Here is an 18,664-nt window from a genome sequence, read left to right as displayed (position 1 = left end):
GCCTGTCTTCACCAATAATGTAAGTTTGTCCTTCTCAAGCCTTCAAACTTTGTTGTGTATATTTGGTTAGGCATGACTACAATAGCTGTTTATTTTTGGTGTTTGCATCAAATTGCATGTTTAAGGTTTATTATGTAGTTCATAAACAAAAGTTTGTCCTTCTCAATTTAAGTTTTCAGTTGTTGCGCCGGCCTACTAGGATCCTCAAAATCTTGTGGGCCTTTAGCTGGGCCGGCCCATTAATGTCGGCGAAATCTCGTGGGCCTTTAGCTAGGCCGGCCCATTATGGTCCACAAAAATCTTGTGGGCCTTCACCTGGGCCGGCCCATTATGTCCTGCAAAAATCTTGTGGGCCTTTACCTAGGCCAACCCATTATGGTCCGCAAAATCTCATGGGGCTTTAGCTGGGCTGGCCCATTATGGTCCGCAAAATATTGTGGGCCTTTAGTTGGGCCGGCCCATTTAAACTTTATGGGCCACTTTTGCGCCGGTCCATGTGTCAACATATCATAGGCGCATCTCGCCCATTGGATGAGTGACACCTGTGCCAACGCGGAGCTGACACGTGTTTCCTCCAGCCAATGATGATTTTACACGTGGAAAATCCCCACTGGTCTGGGCTGTTAACGGGTTATCGGATCCAAAACTGGACCCGATAGCTTAACGGCGTTCCGTTACGGTGGATGCCACGTGTCGGTCACCCTTGACGAAAGCACTTCTGTGACGCGCGATTTATCGTCATGGAAGTGGACACTTCCGTGATGATAATTTTGGTAATGTCATGGAACACTTCTAAGATAGCACAGGTATGACTATCTTGATTCTTTCATAAAATCGTCATGGATATACATGCATGACAGAAAACGCGACCTACTGTGACAAACACGTATCATCACGGAAGTGTATTTTTTTGTAGTGAAGGTATTCCTCCGGTATCCGGAAGTTGCATGATCTCATGGTGAAAGGAACATGTATTTGACATTAAGAAAGAAGTAGCAAACACTGAACGATCATATGCTATGCTAACGGATGGGTCTTGTCCATCACATCATTCACCTAACGTTGTGATCCCGTTATCAAATGACAACTCATGTCTATGGTTAGGAAACCTTAACCATCTTTTGATCAAGGAGTTAGTTCAGTAGAGGCTCACTAGGGACTTGGTATTTGTGTATGTATTCACACATCTATTTAAGTTTCCGATCAATACAATTCTAGCATGAATAATAAACCATTATGATGAACAAGGAAATATGATAATAACCAATTTATTATTGCCTCTAGCGCATATTTCTAACACTTGGCTCACACCAGAGTGGGCATCGACATTGCGCTGGTTGCGCTCGCTGGTCCGGCGGGGAGGCGGAAGCTGGGCATTGCCTTGGCCCGCACCGGCAGGATCATCCTCACCAGAAGGTTGGGGGAGCAGGGCCGTTCCAGCGGTCCTAGTTCCTGCTCTAGTCGCGGTGGGAGTGACAGCCACACTGTCGGTGTTGATAGCGCCGCCCACAACATCTGCTCCACCCGCTGTTGCAGTGGTGCTTGCGACGCCCGCGACGGCAAGCGCTGGAGCTTTTGAAGTGGATGGTTGCACTGCCGTGTCGCTCTTCTTCTTAGGAGCCATCGCCGGAGGAGATGGTGATGAAGATCGACGCGCTGGCTGCTGCTTCAGGTTTGCACAAGCAAAGGCCCCCTACCTGGTGCGCCAAAGATGTCGGCATGGAAGCTCGATCACCTATGGGCCAGGGGTGCCCCTTTGTGGTTCGGCAAGGGGATGGTCACATTGCACAAAGAGTAGAAACGGCAGGATAGCGCGGTGATGGACAACTCTCTTTTACCCAGGATGGGCCGCTTTGAAGCGTAAAACCCTATTCCTGATGTGGTGGATTGATCTGGAGGAACACGAAGGCACGACATGCTCAAGCCCGGCAAAGGTGCCTCGGGAAGAGCAGGGCGCGCGTACAAGTGTTGTAGGATCTAAAGTTTGAACCCTTTGCTAGGTTTCCTCGGGCCTCCTTTCATAGCTCAAGGGGCAACCATAGTGGCAAAATATTCATTTTGGTATGATTAGATAGCTAAAAGTGTTATCATACCTAACTCTGGTTGTTAGGACAAGTGCATTAAATGCATTGCTAGGTGTCATGCTGAGGTTGAAGCCCACCAAGCCTGTCGCGCCGCTTATCCGTCTTCTCCTTATTAGCATGCATGCCATCTGGACGGGTGTCAATAAAGCTAATGTCTTCTCCAGCATGTCGCCATGTGCCTGAGAGGATCCACCTTGCCACTTGAGTGCTCGACACCGCATTCATTAATGTTCAGCGTGTGATGAGGTGGAGCGGTGGCGTCTTGGCGAAGGCCTGCCGGCAAGGATCCTGGCGGGCTTTGAGTTTGACGGCCCCGGAAGCCTTGTCGGGGTGATCTGGTCTTGTCCCTCAGGTGCAGTCTCGAGCCGGCTGGGCTCTCCTGCCCGATAAGGGATGCTTTCCTAAGGTGATCTCTTGTTAACTTGATCTTCTTAATGCTCTCCTTGATCTCACGAAGAGCTGTTTCTCTGGCTTGTCTTGTGTCATGCATAAATACCTGATGTATGATCGACATCAAGCTTGTGTGTGAGTCCGGGCGGCAAACAAAAATGTTTGCTGCATCGACATACGTGCATCCTTGAAGAGTAGGCCAATAAAGACCAGACTGTAATACCTTATGTGCAGTTCTGTCTCCAGCATGGTGTCCTCTATATGCCTCGGAGTGACACTTCCATAGGATTTGTTCCTGTTCAAGCTCAGGTCTACAATGTCTAATAATACCATTTACTCCTTCTTTATAAAGGTGTGGGTCATCCCAGAAGATGTGTCTCAAATGAAAGAAGAACTTTTTCTTTTGTTGGTATGTAAAACTTGGTGGTATATATTTAGCAACAATATAATTAGCATAGTTTGCATACCAAGGAGTATTACGAGAAGCATTTATAATAGCTAGTTGTTCAACAAGAAAACTATCATCAATAGGTACATCAAGAACATTTTCTAACCTAGACAAGTAATCAGCTACCGGATACTCAGCTCTTTCCTATCAGTAATATGCAAATCAAATTCTTGTAGCAAAAGAACCCACCTAATGAGTCTAGGTTTAGCATCTTTCTTTCTCATAAGATATTTAATAGTGTCGGTGCAACAAACCCTGGGTTTGTCGCCTAGACTGTGCACAGGCATGGGCACAGGATCGAGGCACCAACCCAAGTCATAGTACAAGAGACCAAGAGCTTCGAAGGACCAACATGCAGATCAAGAGGACCAGAGTCAAGCCAAGGAAACAAGATACCATCAGGAGAAGGGCCTCCCTAGCCGGGCAAGTGAGCCCGGCAGGGGCGAGGCCACCCCCAGAAGAAGGCACCCAAGACATCCCGGTAGAGCTTGCCGGGACACACGAGGGCAACAACACCTCACCGAATCACTCCACCATGACCCAGGTCGTCAATCGGTGCGGTGTCAAGGCGCAAAGTGACTTAGTGGCAGCCATTCACCACATGGCAGCTTTCCTCTACAGAAGATGCCTACAGACGACCCGTCCTGCGACGTGTCAAGCGAGCAGGTGCGAAGCTGGAAATATAGCCTAGCAAGGCTTGCCGGGCAACCAACGACGTGACGTTAAGAGGTGCATTTAATGCACCCTCTCAGCCTGTAGAGTTAGGTATGATAGCACTGTTTGCTATCTTATCGGTGCACAATGACTACTTTGCCATTGTGGTAACCTCTTAATCTATAAAAGGAGGCCCATGCCAACGATAGAAAGCGTTAGAAGGTTGGATAACTCACACCCATACGCGCGTAGCCACTGCTGCCCCTGCCGGGCAAGTGTACTATGCTCTACCACCACTCTTCCACCATCCATGCACCAAAGCAGGAGTAGGTTTTTATGCTTCACGGCGGCCCGAACCTGGGTAAAATTGCCTGTGTGATCTCTGCCGTGCTGCCCCATGCTCGTCTGCTCTTTGTGCAACGCGATGTCCCCCTGCCGAACTAGAAAGGGGCCCTCCGGTCCCATAGGTGGTCGTGGTTTCCCACGACATCTTTGGCGCGCCAGGTAGGGGGCTCGCTTGCGCGAACCTGAAGGCGTGTGCAGCGCGTCATCTTCATCACCTTCTTCACCTTCGACGACGTTAGTGACCATGGCGCCCAAGAATAAACCCGGTACTTCGGCTCATCCATCCACCTCGAAGGCTCCGCCACCCACGGCCTCTAATATTGCGGGGGATGCGGAGGCACGCGAGGACGTAGACGCCGTTGGGGATGTGGTCGGAGCAGGCGTCGCTGTCACTACTTCCCCCGCGGCCGAGACAGGAGTAGGAGGCACCAGAGGAGAACAACATCAGCAACGCCCTGATGAGCACACTCCACAAGGTACGGGTGAGGGTGTTATTCCGCCTGTGCCCCCTCCTCTCGCCGATGGGCACAACCGCAGAAACGGCGCTCGGACCGGGGTGAATCGCCGCCCTCCGGCCGCCCCCACCACGCGCGCGGCCGCGGCGCGTGCGCCTTCCCCAGGACGGGTCGACCAAGTCGCTGCGGGCGACGGAGCCGCTGGCTCTCGAGCGCCTTCGCCGCACCACCCTGCCATCCAGATGGCCGCTCCACAGCAGCAGGGGCATGGTGTTGCCGCCGCGGGCACCGTCAGGAGCCGAGCGATGGTGCGATCTACTTCATCATCACCCATGCCAAGTACAGCCACAGAGGCCATGGCGCGGGCTCAGTTGTTGTTGAGGTTTTTGCCAACAACTGAGCGGATGGACGAATGGCGTGTCACCATCCAAAGTGTGCTCGGTTTTGCCGAGGTTGGGGCCCGCAACAAACTGGCCCGCCACAGCCTCCCCAAGCGATGATGACGACTCGTGCTGCTGGCCATACAGAAGGGGCCACCCCCATAGTGCAGTCCCCGCCATGGCAGCCTGTGCGAGCGCAGCAGAATCAAGACCCTGACGATGTCTTGATGGCCTCTTCTGACCCTCGAGCACGTCCAGGCCGACGGCAAGCACCGGAGGATAGGCGGGTGGGAGACGCGCGCGTCACCATCGAACGATGCCGCGACGACCGCTGCCGGGCTGATGCGCGCTGGCCTCGACGTCGACGAGCCCGCGCTCGGTGTTTGCGGGTGCCTACCTTTCGAGGTTGGGTGCCCTACTGCTTTCCCACCACTGACTCCGCGAAAAAAAACGTAGTTGTTGGGCCCAAAGGAAACCAAGCTCTGGTTGGGCCATCGAATTGCATCGTTTGCTCTGTTTTCTATGAACGTGTTGGCTCTGTTTTTTGCATCATTTGAAATTACACAAAAATTGACATTACCTAGGAAATTTAGTTCTTTTTGTTCAATACAAATGCAAAATGACCAAATTTATAAGGGCAAATTTTATTTTTATCTGGCAAAATGGCCACAAACTATTCAAAATTGTATCTTTTTGTTCATATAATATATATGACCACGGATTCCCACACGTGTAATTAGCTTCTTTTTCTTCTTCTTTTCAAACCACAATTTCCCACGCGTGTACACTCCCGATGTCGCGGTGGGTGTGAAAACGGCCTACTTCACATTTGACCCCGTTATTGCCACAGTGAAATAACACATAGCACTACGACTATTTAAGCCACCCTCTGCCTCTGCCATCCCTCATCCATCTCCCATCCTCTGCCATCTGCCCTTTTGCTCTTTGACCCCTTTTCCTTCTTCTACACATCCCTCAGCCATGCAGTACACCGGACCAATCTACCGCTTCCCACCCACCGTGCCGGAGAGGCTCTACCCTACCGGCTTCTACGTTGAGTGCACACTACGTGTCGGTGCAACAAACCCCTAGGTTCGTTGTCCAGACTGTGCACAGGCACGAGAACAAGACTACAGCACCAGGATCAGAGTGGAGCACAAGGAATCAGTTCTTCTAAGGACCAACATGCAACACAAGAAGACCAAGTATAGCCAGGAAAGAAGAATATTGCTAAGGGAAAAGCCTCCCTTGCCGGGCAGGCGAGCCCAGTAAGGACGGGGTCACCCCGGGAAGCAAGCCTCCGTAGGCCCCGGCAAAGCCTGCCGGGGCCTATGGAGGCAGAACCACCTCACCACGACACACATCGTCGATCGGTGCAGTGTCAAGATCCAAAGTGACTAAGTGGTTACTATTCGCCACATGGCAGCCACTTTCTACAGGAAATACCTACAGGCGACACCTGTCCTGCAACGTGTCGAGCCAGCAGGTGCGAAGTTGGCAAAATAGCCCGGCAGGCCCTGCCGGGCAAGCTACAATGTGACGTTGAGCGGCACATTTAATGCGCTCTGTCAGCCTGCAGAGTTAGGTATGATAGCACTGTTTGCTATCTTATCAGTGCATAATGACTGATTTGCCACTGTGGTGACCCCTTTGTGTATAAAAGGAGGCCCCAGGCAACCGTAGAAAGGGTTAGTGAATCTACCCCCTCACACATTCATACGCGCGTAGCCGTTTCGTCCCGAGGCAACCCTGCCGGGCAAGCGTGTTGCGCTCACCACCATTTTTCCACCATCAATCCACCAAAGCAGAAGTAGGGTTTTATGCCTCACAGTGGCCCGAACCTGGGTAAAGACTACCTGTGTGATCGCCGTCGTGCTACTCGATGCCCCTCTGCTCTTTGTGCAACGTGCCATCCCCCCGCCGAACCAGCAAGGGACTCTTGGTCCCATAGGTGGCCGTGGTTTCCCGTGACACTACGTGTGTGGGCGATATCAAGGTGGGGGACCACAAGGAACTTCACTGAGTTCTTCCTCGCGGCTGGCTGCTGCCACCTCCCGCGGGGATCTCCAACGATGTTCCGCGTCGAGGAGGTCATCCAAAATGGTGTGGTGGTTGCTCTCCTTGCCTACTTCACCAACACATTTGACGCCTTCTACCTCCTCGGCCGGGTGTTTTGGTGTGGCTGTGAGTTCATCGCTTTCACCACCCGCAACATTTTCACGGAGTACACCAACATCTTCCCCACCGCATCGCGCATGCACACTCTTCTGTACCCCATCGACAACGCCCTGGACGAGCAGTGAAGGGCACCCAGAGGAGGAGCGAGGTGGAGAAGGCGGCGGCTAGGGTTCTAAACCCTCTATCTATTTTTCCTTTTTTAGTCTATGTTATGTTAAGTTGTAATTGAACTATGTTGGAGATGCTATGGGCTTGTTGGCCCTTTTATTAAGTTCTATTATTAAGTTTTCTATCTATTCTATTATTAAGTTCTTCCTAGTTTGAACTATGTGATTGTGTTATGGGCTTGTTGGCCCTATCTACATATTTGTTGATTGTTTTCTTAGAGAGCTCTCTTTGCTAGTAACCACCTAGTGCATGCAGCCACAATGAACCCTTCTCTTTTTTTACACAAGCCACAAATATGTAGCCACCTAGCTACTACATGCAGCCATAAAATATAAAACATATTGTTCAATTTATTTGTCATAGTAAAATGGGTGCAGATGCGAGTGGATCGAAAAGGCGGAAACTAATAACGATGCTCCAAATCGAGGAGACAAGCATGCGAGAAGAGAGGAACCAGCGGCAGCGACCGCGCGGCATCCGTGGCGGCTGGCATGCATGAAAGCGGCTCGGTCAGTGCATCGTGGCGGCACGCGTCAGCTCATGCAGGCTAGGTCAGCGCATCGTGGCAGCGTGCATCGACGCATGCAAGCAGGATTTGCTAGGTGCATGCATAGCATGCTTCTGTCATGGTGGCGCGCGCAGGTGTTTAATGCAAGGAACGACCCAAGGAAACCACGGCCCAACAGTCGAACAGCGACACCGCCTAACGCGGCCCCACTTGTCAGGTCCAACGGACGATATAGTCCAACAGAGCCCCACTCGTCCTACTGTTTTTGTGTGTTCACATGATTATTCTATTGTATTGATCGTGTTCTATTTTTCTGTTTCAATAAAGTGCCAAGTAAAGCCTTTGGGATCATCTTGGGTGATAGTTGATTTGTTCTTGCTGAAAAACAGAAACTTTTGCGCTCACGAAGATAATTCTCATTTTTAACAGAAGAGTGATTTTGAGTTGATTCTTTTTTCAGAAGTTTAATATACAAATTTATCACGTGGTCCTAACTTTTCAGGATTTTTGGAAAAGCAGAAATATGGATGGAGTACAGATTACTACAGACTGTTCTGTTTTTGACAGATTCTGTTTTCAATGCATAGTTTACTTGTTTTCTAGTTTCTATGGCTTATATTGCTCAATATAAATTGTGGAAATGATACGCTACAGTAGAAATTGTGTGGAAACAATTATTAATCTTGTCTTTGATAGTACCAAAGTGAAATGGTTTGCTCTTTATCATACTAACCTATCTCACGAAGTTCCGTTAAGTTTTGTGTGATTGAAGTTTTCAAGTTTTGGGTGAGATGTCGATATGAGGAGAATAAGGAGTGACAAGACCCTAAGTTTGGGGATTCCCAAGGCACCCCAAGGTGATATTTAAGGAATATCCAATCAACTAAGCTTGGGGATGCCCCAGAAGGCATCTCCTCTTTCGTCTCCAACATTATCGGTAACCTCACTTGGAGCTATGTTTTCATTCGTCACATGATATGTGTTTTTCTTGGAGAATCATTTTATTTTGTTAGGATTTACTTGATGTTATTTAGAATAATGTTTTGCATCTTTGTTTTCAATGAAAATATCAAGTATAGCCTTTCCATGCTTATTTTGCAAGTATACATGTTCCTGTTTGAAAACAGAAAGTTTACCGCTGTTGCAAAAATTCCCTAGAAAAGTCAGAATGTGATAAAATGTTGAAACTTTTTGCAAATGAGCTCTGATAAATTTCCTACAGTGTGGCAAATTTTCATAACTTTTGAAGTTAGGGAAGTATTGATACTCCTTGCATTCCATTCAGACTATAATGTTTTGGCAGATTGCTGTCATGTTGCATTGTTTGCATATGTTTGCTTGTTTAATGATTCTAACTTATCTCACGAGAATGATAAGGTTTTTGCATTTGTTTATACTAACTTATCTCACGAGTTCTTCTTGAGTTTTGTGTGGATGATAAGGTTTTGAGATTTAGGAAAACCGTGATATGAGAAAAATTAAGGAGACACAAAAGCTCAAGCTTGGGGGTGCCGAAGGCATCCCAAGATAATATTTCAAGAATTCTCAAGCATCTAAGCTTGGGGATGCCCCGGTAGGCATCCCACCTTTCTTCTTCAACAATTATCGGTTAGTATCGGTTGAGCCCAAGTTTTTGCTTCTTCACATGATGTGTACTATTGTTGGAATTGCATTTTGTTTTGATTTTCTTTTTGTTTTAATAAAATACTTAGATCTGAAAGTTTTTAAATAAAATAGAGTCCTCAAATAGTTGCCAGGGAGGCTAGGTAAGTGGCATTCGCATCCCGTCAACGAAGCTCTTTTCTATGGATTTGCTCTAGTGCTTCACTTATATCTTTTTGAGCATGGCGTGCTTTAGTATTTTTGAAGAAATTCTCTCTTTCTTCACTTAAATTAATTTGAGAGAAAGAAATATTATGCTCATGATCTTCATTTATATCTTTTTGGAGTAGCTTGTTATTTACCCTTGTGCTTCACTTATATCCTATGAGTAAATTGTTGAATAAATTGAATGTCATGAAGTTGAAATCATATCATGCCTAGTGGTAGCTTCACATTGGGTTTAGAAAGTGAAATCTTTTGAGGCTTGACAATCACAATATTGGTCATACTAGCGATTCACGAATAATTAGTATAAGGAAGAGAACCTTCACATGCAAATACACTATCTTGGAAATCTTTTGTGATTGTGAGCCCCCATCAAAATGTTATATGCCAAAATTGTTGACGTTGGACAAGGAAGACAACCTGATGGTTTCTGTTTGTTCATATTCACATAGAAGTTATATTTTCATAGATCCTTCAACATGTGGTGCTTCCCCCCATCTTTTCTAGACAAAAATTCCGCACCAAGTAGAGATACTACTTGTGCATCCAAAAGCCCTTAAACCCAAATCTTTTTTTCAAGAGTCCACCATATCTACCTAAGGATTGAATAAGATTCTTCAAGTAAGTTGTCATCGGTGCAATAAGGCAAGAAAAATTGCTTCTAAAAGTGTTAGATCATTTAGTATAAGAGAAAATTGGGTGTTGTACGAACTTGTGATGGCAAAGAATAAAAGCGACAGACTACATAATAAATGTTGCTATCATAAGGGGCAATATAACGTGACATTCTTTTTCACTAAGGGGTTGAGCATACAAATAAATAAGCGCATGGCAACCTCTGCTTCCCTCTGCGAAGGGCCTATCTTTTAGTTTTCAGTAATTACTTTTATGCAAAGAGTCAAAGTTTTTCTCTATATTCCCTTTTTATTTTTCTCTTTTGGCAAGCATCATGTGGTGCGGAAAGATCTAGGCACATATGTCCAGTTAAATATGGGTAGCATGAGTTATTATTGTTGACATCACCCTTGAGGTGAATACGTTGGGAGGCAAAACAATAAGCACCTATCTTTCTATGTGTCCGGTTGAAACGGTTTGCTCATGTGTATGCGGTGAGTGTTAGCAATCATAGAAGACTATGTGATGGTTGAGTATGTGGAGCTCTTACTTAAACTCTGTTGAAAATAAGTTGAATTACAATTGCTTGGTGACTGAGAACATAGGTTGTTGAGTTTCAAGAGAATTCATTGTTTGAACCTTAACATGTGAATTGGTTGCTACTTTAACATGATAAATTTTATGAGAAAGAATTGCTATCATGATGCTAGGAAAAGTGATTGAAATTGTCATTGATCAAACTTGCGCACTTCTCTAGCATTCACACTTCATAAATTATTTCTTCTATCATTTACCTACTCGAGGACGAGTAGGAATTAAGCTTGGGGATGCTGATATGTCTCCAACGTATCTATAATTTATGAAGTATTCATGCTGTTATTTTACCATTCTTGGATGTTTTACAATCATTTTATAGCAACTTTATATCATTTTTTGGACTAACTATTGACCTAGTGCCCGGTGCCAGTTGCTGTTTTTGCTTGTTTTTTACATCGCAGGAAATCAATATCAAATGGAGTCCAAACACCGCAAAACTTTTTCTGGATTTTTTATGGACCAGAAGACCACCAATGGGCCAGAGCAGCACCTGGGGGGTGCCCCAAGGGGGGCACAACCCACCAGTGCGCGCCTGGGGGCCCAGGTGCCCAGGTGGGTTGCGCCTACCTCGGTGGCCTCCCGCACCCCCTCTTTACCCTATAAATTCCCAAAAATTTCAAAAACCATCGAGGTTAACCTAGATCAGAAGTTCCGCCGCCGCAGCCTCTGTAGCCACCGAAACCAATCTAGACCCCGTTTCGGCAGCCTGCCGGAGGGGGGAATCATCTTCAGTGGCCATCTTCATCATCTCGGCGGCCACCACGATGAGGAGGGAGTAGTCCACCCTCGGGACTGGGGTTTTTACCAGTAGCTATATGTTTAATCTCTCTCTCTCTCTCTCTCGTGTTCTTGAGATGTCATGATCTTGATGTACCGCGGGCTTTGTTAATATAGTCGTATCGTATGGTGTTTTCCCCTCTCTATCTTGTTGTGATGAATTGAGTTTTTTCCTTTGAGATTTCGTTGTTGTCGGATTGAATACTTTTATGGATTGCACTTGATATATGTCTTGCATATGAATACTCGTGGTGAAAATGGGGTATTGTATTGATTCACTTGATATATGTTTTGGCACTCAACTCGCGGATTCCCGAGGTCACATTTGGGTAATCTATGCATAGGGGTTGATGCATGTTCCTGTCTTTGTTTCTCTGGTAGAAATCTTGGGGCGCTCTTTGAACTTCTTTGTGTTGGATTGAATATTATGAATCTGAATTTGCTTTGGTGTTATTTTAGTACGAACTCTTGGTTAGATCGATCGAAAAGAATAGCTTCGTGTTATTTTAGTACGAACTCTAGGATAGATTGATCGAAAAGAATAGCTTTGAGGTGGTTTCGTACCCTACAAACAATTCCGTCTTATGTTCTCCGCTAGATTGGAACTTTGGAGTGATTCTTCATCGCACTATGAGGGGTGGTTATATGATCCAATTATATTAGCACTGTTGAGAGATTGCACTAGCGAAAGTACGTACCCTAGGCCTCATTTTCAAGCATTGCAATACCGTTTTGTGCCCGTTTACTATTTGCTACCTTGCTGTTTTTATTTATTCAGATTATAAAAATATATTTCTACCATCCATATTACACTTTTATCACCATCTCTTCGCCGAACTAGTGCACCTATACAATTTGCCATTGTATTAGGTGTATTGGGGACACAAGAGATTTCTTGTATTGGGTTGCAGGGTCGTTTGGGAGAGACCATTTTCATCCTACATCTCCCACGGATTGATAAACCTTAGGTCATCCACTTGAGGAAAAATTGCTACCGTCCTACAAAACTCTGCGCTTGGAGGCCCAACACGTGTCTACAAGAATAAAGTTGCATAGTAAACATCAGGGCGCACCCCAATACTTGTGGCTGCATGGTGGGTCCCCTCTAGTACTTCTTTCGCCAATAATTTTAATATATTCCAAAATAATTCTCTATAAATTTTCAGCTCACTTGGAGATATTAAGAAAATGCCTCCGATATAGCCCTTCTCGGTCCAGAATTCCAGCTGCCGGCAATCTCCCTCTTTATGTGAAATTTGCAAAATAAGAGAGAAAAGGCATAAGAATTGTATCATAAAGTGAAATAACAGTCCATAATGCAATTAATAACAACATAAAAACATGATGTAAAATGGACGTATCAACCCCCTACCCCGAGGTCTGCCCGATTACACACCTACACTCTGCTCTGTTCTTGAGGATACCAATCATATTTGTCGGGTCTTTGGGACTGGGGGTACCTAGGCCCTTCTGCTTGCGGCCCATCGCGTGGCACCTCAGAAGGCCTAGCGCGGCCCAGCTTCAAGGCTTCATGAGAAAGACCCTCGCGAGGGCCCCCACCTCGTGAGGCGAACGTCAGCAAGGGTCCTCAAGAGCTCCCGAGGGCCTCACGCAGGGCGGCCTCCCAAAGCTGCCTCTCGAGGCTCCTCGCGGGGCGTATATCTCTAGGCTCGCTAAGCTCGCCTCACACTACACGTGGGTGACGGGAGCCATGAGGAGCGGTGCGAGGAGCCGCGGGAGCAGGCGCGGATAAGGATGCTTTCCTCTTTCGTGCTATGGAGGCAAGGGCAGCGCGCGGGTTCCTGAAGCAATCCCCAAAGGTTGCCACTTTGATGCAAGAAGACCAGGATTGCAGGCTCGCCAGGACAGAGGTCATCACCGAGCCCAACATCGCGTCATCGCAGGATGCTTTGATAGGCGAAGACCACCTTTAGTCAGGATAGGATGCACTCCTGTCCCCCTTCAAAATTGGCCATTGTGGCAACCCTTCTCGCCTAGAGTTTTCGGGGGAAGAGGACCGAGGCCAGTATAAGTATAGCCTAGATGCTACCGTAGAGAGGGTCGAATCCTGAGCCCTCCCGAGGAATTCCATCTTCCTTGTACACTCATATTCATCCTCCCTCACGAGGTAATCCACCTCAAAGCAGGAGTAGGGTCTTACACCGCAAGGTGGCCCGAACCTGGGTAAACTGATGTGTTTGTTGTTCGTCTTGCTTTCCGCTCAAGCACATGGGAGCGTCGTCGTGATGGAGTGGGCAGAGAACTAGAGTTTGGCGTGGTTCTTCCAGCACACCCGAGAGTTAGAACCTTTCTTGGGTCCGCGGAGCCCTAATTCCGACATTTGGCACGCCGGGTAGGGGTGTGCCGAAGCTCTTCCGCTCCACTCCGGTTTCCACCCCACCAACCTCATGGTCGATGCTCTTCATGGTCGTACCGACCACGGGGCGGCCCGTGTCGCTCAGACGACGCCCTCCGGGGACGGGCGCCGTGGCCTCTCTTCCGAGTCCGCACTCGCCGCCGCCTACCCCACCGTTTATTCGGCCGCCGGGGGATACTCAGCTTTCACCGTCAGCCTTCGCCAAGTGAATTGGCCGGCGAGGTTCAGACCAGTGCTACCCCCGCGCTACGACGGCGCGGCCCACCTTGAGGAGTTTATCCGGCTCTATATCCAAAGCATCCTGGTAGCAGGCGGTGGTGCCAAGGCCATGGCAAACTGGTTCCCTCTGGCCCTTGTGGGCGCCCTGCACTCCTGGCTCCTCGGCCTTCCTGAAGCTTCGATCTCCTGCTGGGGCGAGCTCCGCGGTCGGTTCGCCGCACGTTTCGTGCTCCAGGGACCTCATGTGTTTGCGTGCATCCTCGGCGGGTCTCAAGCACCTGAGTCCATTCGCCACTCCAAGCAACTCTTTCGTGGGGCAAACATTGCGTAGCCCCAACCCGAGGCTTCGCGGCCTCGCGCACGGCCCAAGTGCGCCATCACTTTTGACTCCCAAGACCACCCCAAGTCGGCAGAGGCCGCCGGCACGCTCCCCATGATGTGCACTCGCACCAGGAGCAACGTCTCCGTCCCCAAAACCCTCATTGATGGGGGTGATGGCCTTAATGTGATCTCCCTCGGGACCTTTGAGGCGCTCCAGGTGCCCTAGGATCAGTTGGCGCCGACACGATCCTTCTCCGGGGTGACCAACGACTCCGTTACTCCCCTGGGGCAGGTGCGCCTCCCTGTCACCTTCGGCACCTGGAACAACTACCGCACTGAGGTCATTGACTTCAACGTGTCCCACATCGGCCTCCCATACAACACCATCCTGGGGTACCCGCGCTCGCCAAGTTCATGGCGGCAACCCATCCAGGCTATAACATCGTCAAGATGCCCGAGGGTCGCGGGGTCATTACTATAGCTGGGGACAAGGAGGACACAGATCGAGCCCTCAAGCGCACCTACTAGGCCGCGGCAGCTTCGCGCCTGGCCGTCGAGGACGAGGCAGAGGCCCGGGAGGCCGCTCCTACAAATAAAAAACAATTGTTCTCTTAGGACCATGTCGAAACGAAGAAAGTGCCAGTCAATGGTAACGGCTCGGACCCCACCTTCCCATCGGCGCCAGCATTCCCCCGGAGCAGGAAAGCACTCTCATTGCCTTCCTACGGGCGAATAAAGATGTGTTCGCTTGGAAGGCGTCTGACCTGGCCGGCGTCCCAAGGGTGGTGATTGAGCACCATTTGGCGGCGTGCCCTAACGCTCGCCCCGTCAAGCAGAAGGCGCGTCGCCAAGCACCGAAGAAGTAGGCGTTCATCGTCCAAGAGGTGCACAAGCTACAAGAGGCCGGAGTCATATGGGAAGTGCGTCACCCCGAGTGGCTCGCCAACCCAGTTGTTGTCCCCAAAAATGGCAGTAAGGAGCGCATGTCAGCATGTGCGTCGACTTCACGAGCCTCAATAATGCCTGCCCGCACGACCCCTTCCCCGCTCCTGCGCATCGACCAAATCATGGACTCCACCGCCGAATGCGACCCACTATGCTTCCTAGATGCTTTCTCGGGCTACCACCAGATCAATATGGTGACAAAAGATGTCGAGATGACACCTTCATCTCCTCGTGTGGTGTGTTCTGCTACACTTGCATGCCCTTCGGCTTGAGAAGCGCCGGTGCCACCTTCCAGCGGTTAATGCACATCACGCTGGGGCCGCAGCTGGGAAGGAATGCGGAGGCTTATGTTGACAAGATCGTGCTCAAATCATGCGAGGCCCAGATGTTTTTTTAGGGCTCATACAATGGGAGAGGCTCCCACTGTGTTTGTATCTATTTATATTTTAAAAGTACTTGACGGGTTAACTAGAAAAATGATAATTAGTCTAGAAAATACCACAATAATTAGAAACATCCAACCTTTAATTCAGTGGGCCTAATTCCATTGATCAATCTAGAACTGTTAGATCTTCATAACCGGGTGGACCCATATACCCGACGCACCAAATCAGAAACAATCTCTCAATTCTAAACAATCTCTCAATTCTGTCAAAAAATGACCCATATGTGCATGTGAGTTGGCATATACACGTACATAAATCCTTTTTAGCTTACACGTACATAGAAAAAAAAATTACATTCACGTTACACAGATCCATGCAATTTCTCAGGATCCACACGATTTCACAAACACAAAAATAAGAGGAAAAGATCCCTCGCCCAGGTTTTCGACTCCTTTTTCCGCACGCCGCCACCATGCCCTGTGGAGGAAGCTTGCATGGGGATGGATTTTGCCCTAGGACTCTTACAGCCGCTTCAAGTGGTGGTACGCTGCAGTTGAGCAGCAGACAAATGCTTACGACGCCATGGCAGCAGCAATAGCGGAGAGTAAGACGCCGGGGCCACGCTGCAGCGGCGGGTGCAGATGGAGGCAGACGAGGCACTGGAGTCCATGGAGATTGGAGAGCGCATGCTTATTCCCACATGATTTCCATATGACATCGATCATCAGTGCAGATGGCTGCAGCCTGTGCCCCAAACGTGTTAGACACCAACGACATACAAAGAGGAAATTATACTTGTAAATAAAAAGACCTGAGATGTAACGTATACACTTTGGCAAGGATGGCCATGAGAAGGTGAAGTTGAGGATGTCTAATACACGCATGCATGCCCCTGGTAAGTCCCTTGTCATGAATTTTATCTCTCACATCAATTCAACTAAACATCACCCTCGATTGCATACCTTAATGATTAAGTTTTGGTTTACTAATGTTTACACATGTAGGATGGTGCTGAGTTTAACACGAGACCAATGCTCTACAACTAGAAAGGGATGAACTGAAAATGGTGAGAAAGCACATTGCATGTTGAAAGCTGAATAAAACTGTTGCTTATTGATGATTTGGTGCGGCATACAAGAGTATATAAGAGGGTACAAACCGACTTGGGGTAGGGGTACAAAATTGACTTGGACTAGAAGTCGTATACCATAATGACTACTCTAACATCCCCCCGCAGTATCAACGGCAGGCTCGACGACGTTGAGACTGAAACAGATATCTTGAAACGGCTTAGTAGGCAGTGCCTTGGTGAAAATGTCAGCAAACTGAGCCGTAGAGGGAACATGAAGCACCCGAACCTGACCAAGAGCAACCTTTTCACGAACAAAATGAATATCAATCTCAATATGCTTTGTGCGTCGGTGTTGAACTGGATTGCTGGTCATGTAGACTGCTGATATGTTGTCACAGTAGACAATAGTGGCCTGCTCAATAGGCCTATGTAGCTCGGAGAGTAACTGCCGAATCCAGATTGTATCTGCAACGGCATGTGCCACAGCGCGATACTCAGCCTCGGCCGACGAACGTGAGACTGTAACCTGTCTTTTCGAAAACCAAGAAATCAAATTGTTACCAAGAAAAACACAAAAACCGGAAGTGGACCTTCGAGTGTCAGGACAACCAGCCCAGTCTGCATCAGAGTATGCGGTAAGCGAGTTTGGAGAAGAATTATTGAGGTGGAGACCATGATTGAGAGTTCCTTTTAAATACCGAAGAATGCGTTTAACATGATTATAGTGAGGAACCCGGGGATCATGCATATAGAGACATGCTTGTTGAACAGCAAAAGAGATTTCAGGACGAGTAATGGTGAGATATTGGAGAGCACCTGTTAGGCTACGATAGAGAGTAGGATCGGAAAAGGGTTCACCGGTAGCCGAAAGTTTAAAACTAGTATCGACAGGAGTGCGAGATGATTGACAGTCAAGCATACCAGCACGATTAAGAAGATCAAGAATATACTGGCGTTGGGAAAGAAAAAGGCTGGAGGAATCTCGAACAACAGCAATGCCTAAGAAATGATGGAGTCCTAGGTCAGTCATAGAAAATTCAGATCTAAGAAGAGAGACAATATGATCTAAGAACTTTTGAGAGGAGGCGGTAAGAATGATATCATCTACATAGAGAAGTAAATAGGCAGTGTCAGAAGTTTGATGATACACAAAAAGAGAGGTGTCGGAGAGAGATGGAGTGAAGCCTATTGTTTGAATGAAGGAGCAGAAGCGTTGAAACCAAGCTTGTGGGGCCTGTTTAAGACCGTAGAGAGATTTCTGAAGAAGACATACATGAGTTGGAAAGGATGGATTTTCAAAACCCAGAGGTTGCTGGCAGTAGACAGTTTCTTGAAGGGAACCATGGAGGAAAGCATTTTTCACATCAAGTTGGTGAATGGGCCATGAAGAGGAGACAGCAACACTAAGAACGGTGCGAATGGTGCTAGGTTTAACAACAGGAGAGAAGGTTTCTTCGTAATCAATTCCTTGTTGCTGAGAAAAGCCACGACAAACCCACCTGGCTTTATATCGTGAGAGGCTCCCATCGGAGTGGAACTTTTGGCGAAAAATCCATTTGCCAGAAACAATATTTGTATTGGGAGGACGAGGAACAAGTTGCCAGGTGTTGTTTTGAAGTAAAGCATTATATTCTTCTTGCATGGCAGCAGCCCAATTGGGATCAAGTAGAGCAGTTTTGTAATTCTTTGGAAGAGAAGTGAGAGATACGGAGGTATGAAGGTTTAGGCGGTCTTGGGGTTGATGAAATCCTGATTTGGCCCTAGTACGCATGCGAGGATCATTAATCGGGGCTGCTGTAGGAATAGCACGAGGGGGTAAGGTGGGTACTGGTGAGTCCGGCGCAGCGGAAGAGTCGGACGAAGGAGTAGGGCTGGGTGGTGGAGTGGGAGCAGGGCTGGGTGGTGGAGTGGGAAGAGG

General features: G+C 48.0%; 1 long non-coding RNA gene and 1 pseudogene across 5 annotated transcripts in view; one reads left to right on the top strand and one right to left on the bottom strand.

Moving 5' to 3' along the window:
• The window catches only part of LOC123144631 (uncharacterized), a 91,384-nt pseudogene that overhangs the window by 46,689 nt on the left and 26,031 nt on the right, over positions 1–18,664 (top strand).
• The window catches only part of LOC123144632 (uncharacterized), a 9,207-nt gene continuing 6,354 nt past the window's right edge, over positions 15,812–18,664 (bottom strand). For all 5 annotated transcript variants that reach the window (XR_006471779.1, XR_006471782.1, XR_006471780.1 and 2 more), the window contains one exon: positions 15,812–16,418. This is a non-coding gene — a long non-coding RNA (uncharacterized lncRNA). The remainder of the gene's footprint in view (positions 16,419–18,664) is intronic.

This window comes from Triticum aestivum, chromosome 6D (genome assembly GCF_018294505.1).
Source record: "Triticum aestivum cultivar Chinese Spring chromosome 6D, IWGSC CS RefSeq v2.1, whole genome shotgun sequence".
NCBI lineage: Eukaryota > Viridiplantae > Streptophyta > Magnoliopsida > Poales > Poaceae > Triticum > Triticum aestivum.
The sequence above is the reverse complement of the archived record's forward strand: the minus strand, read 5'-3'. Positions and strand labels throughout refer to the sequence as shown.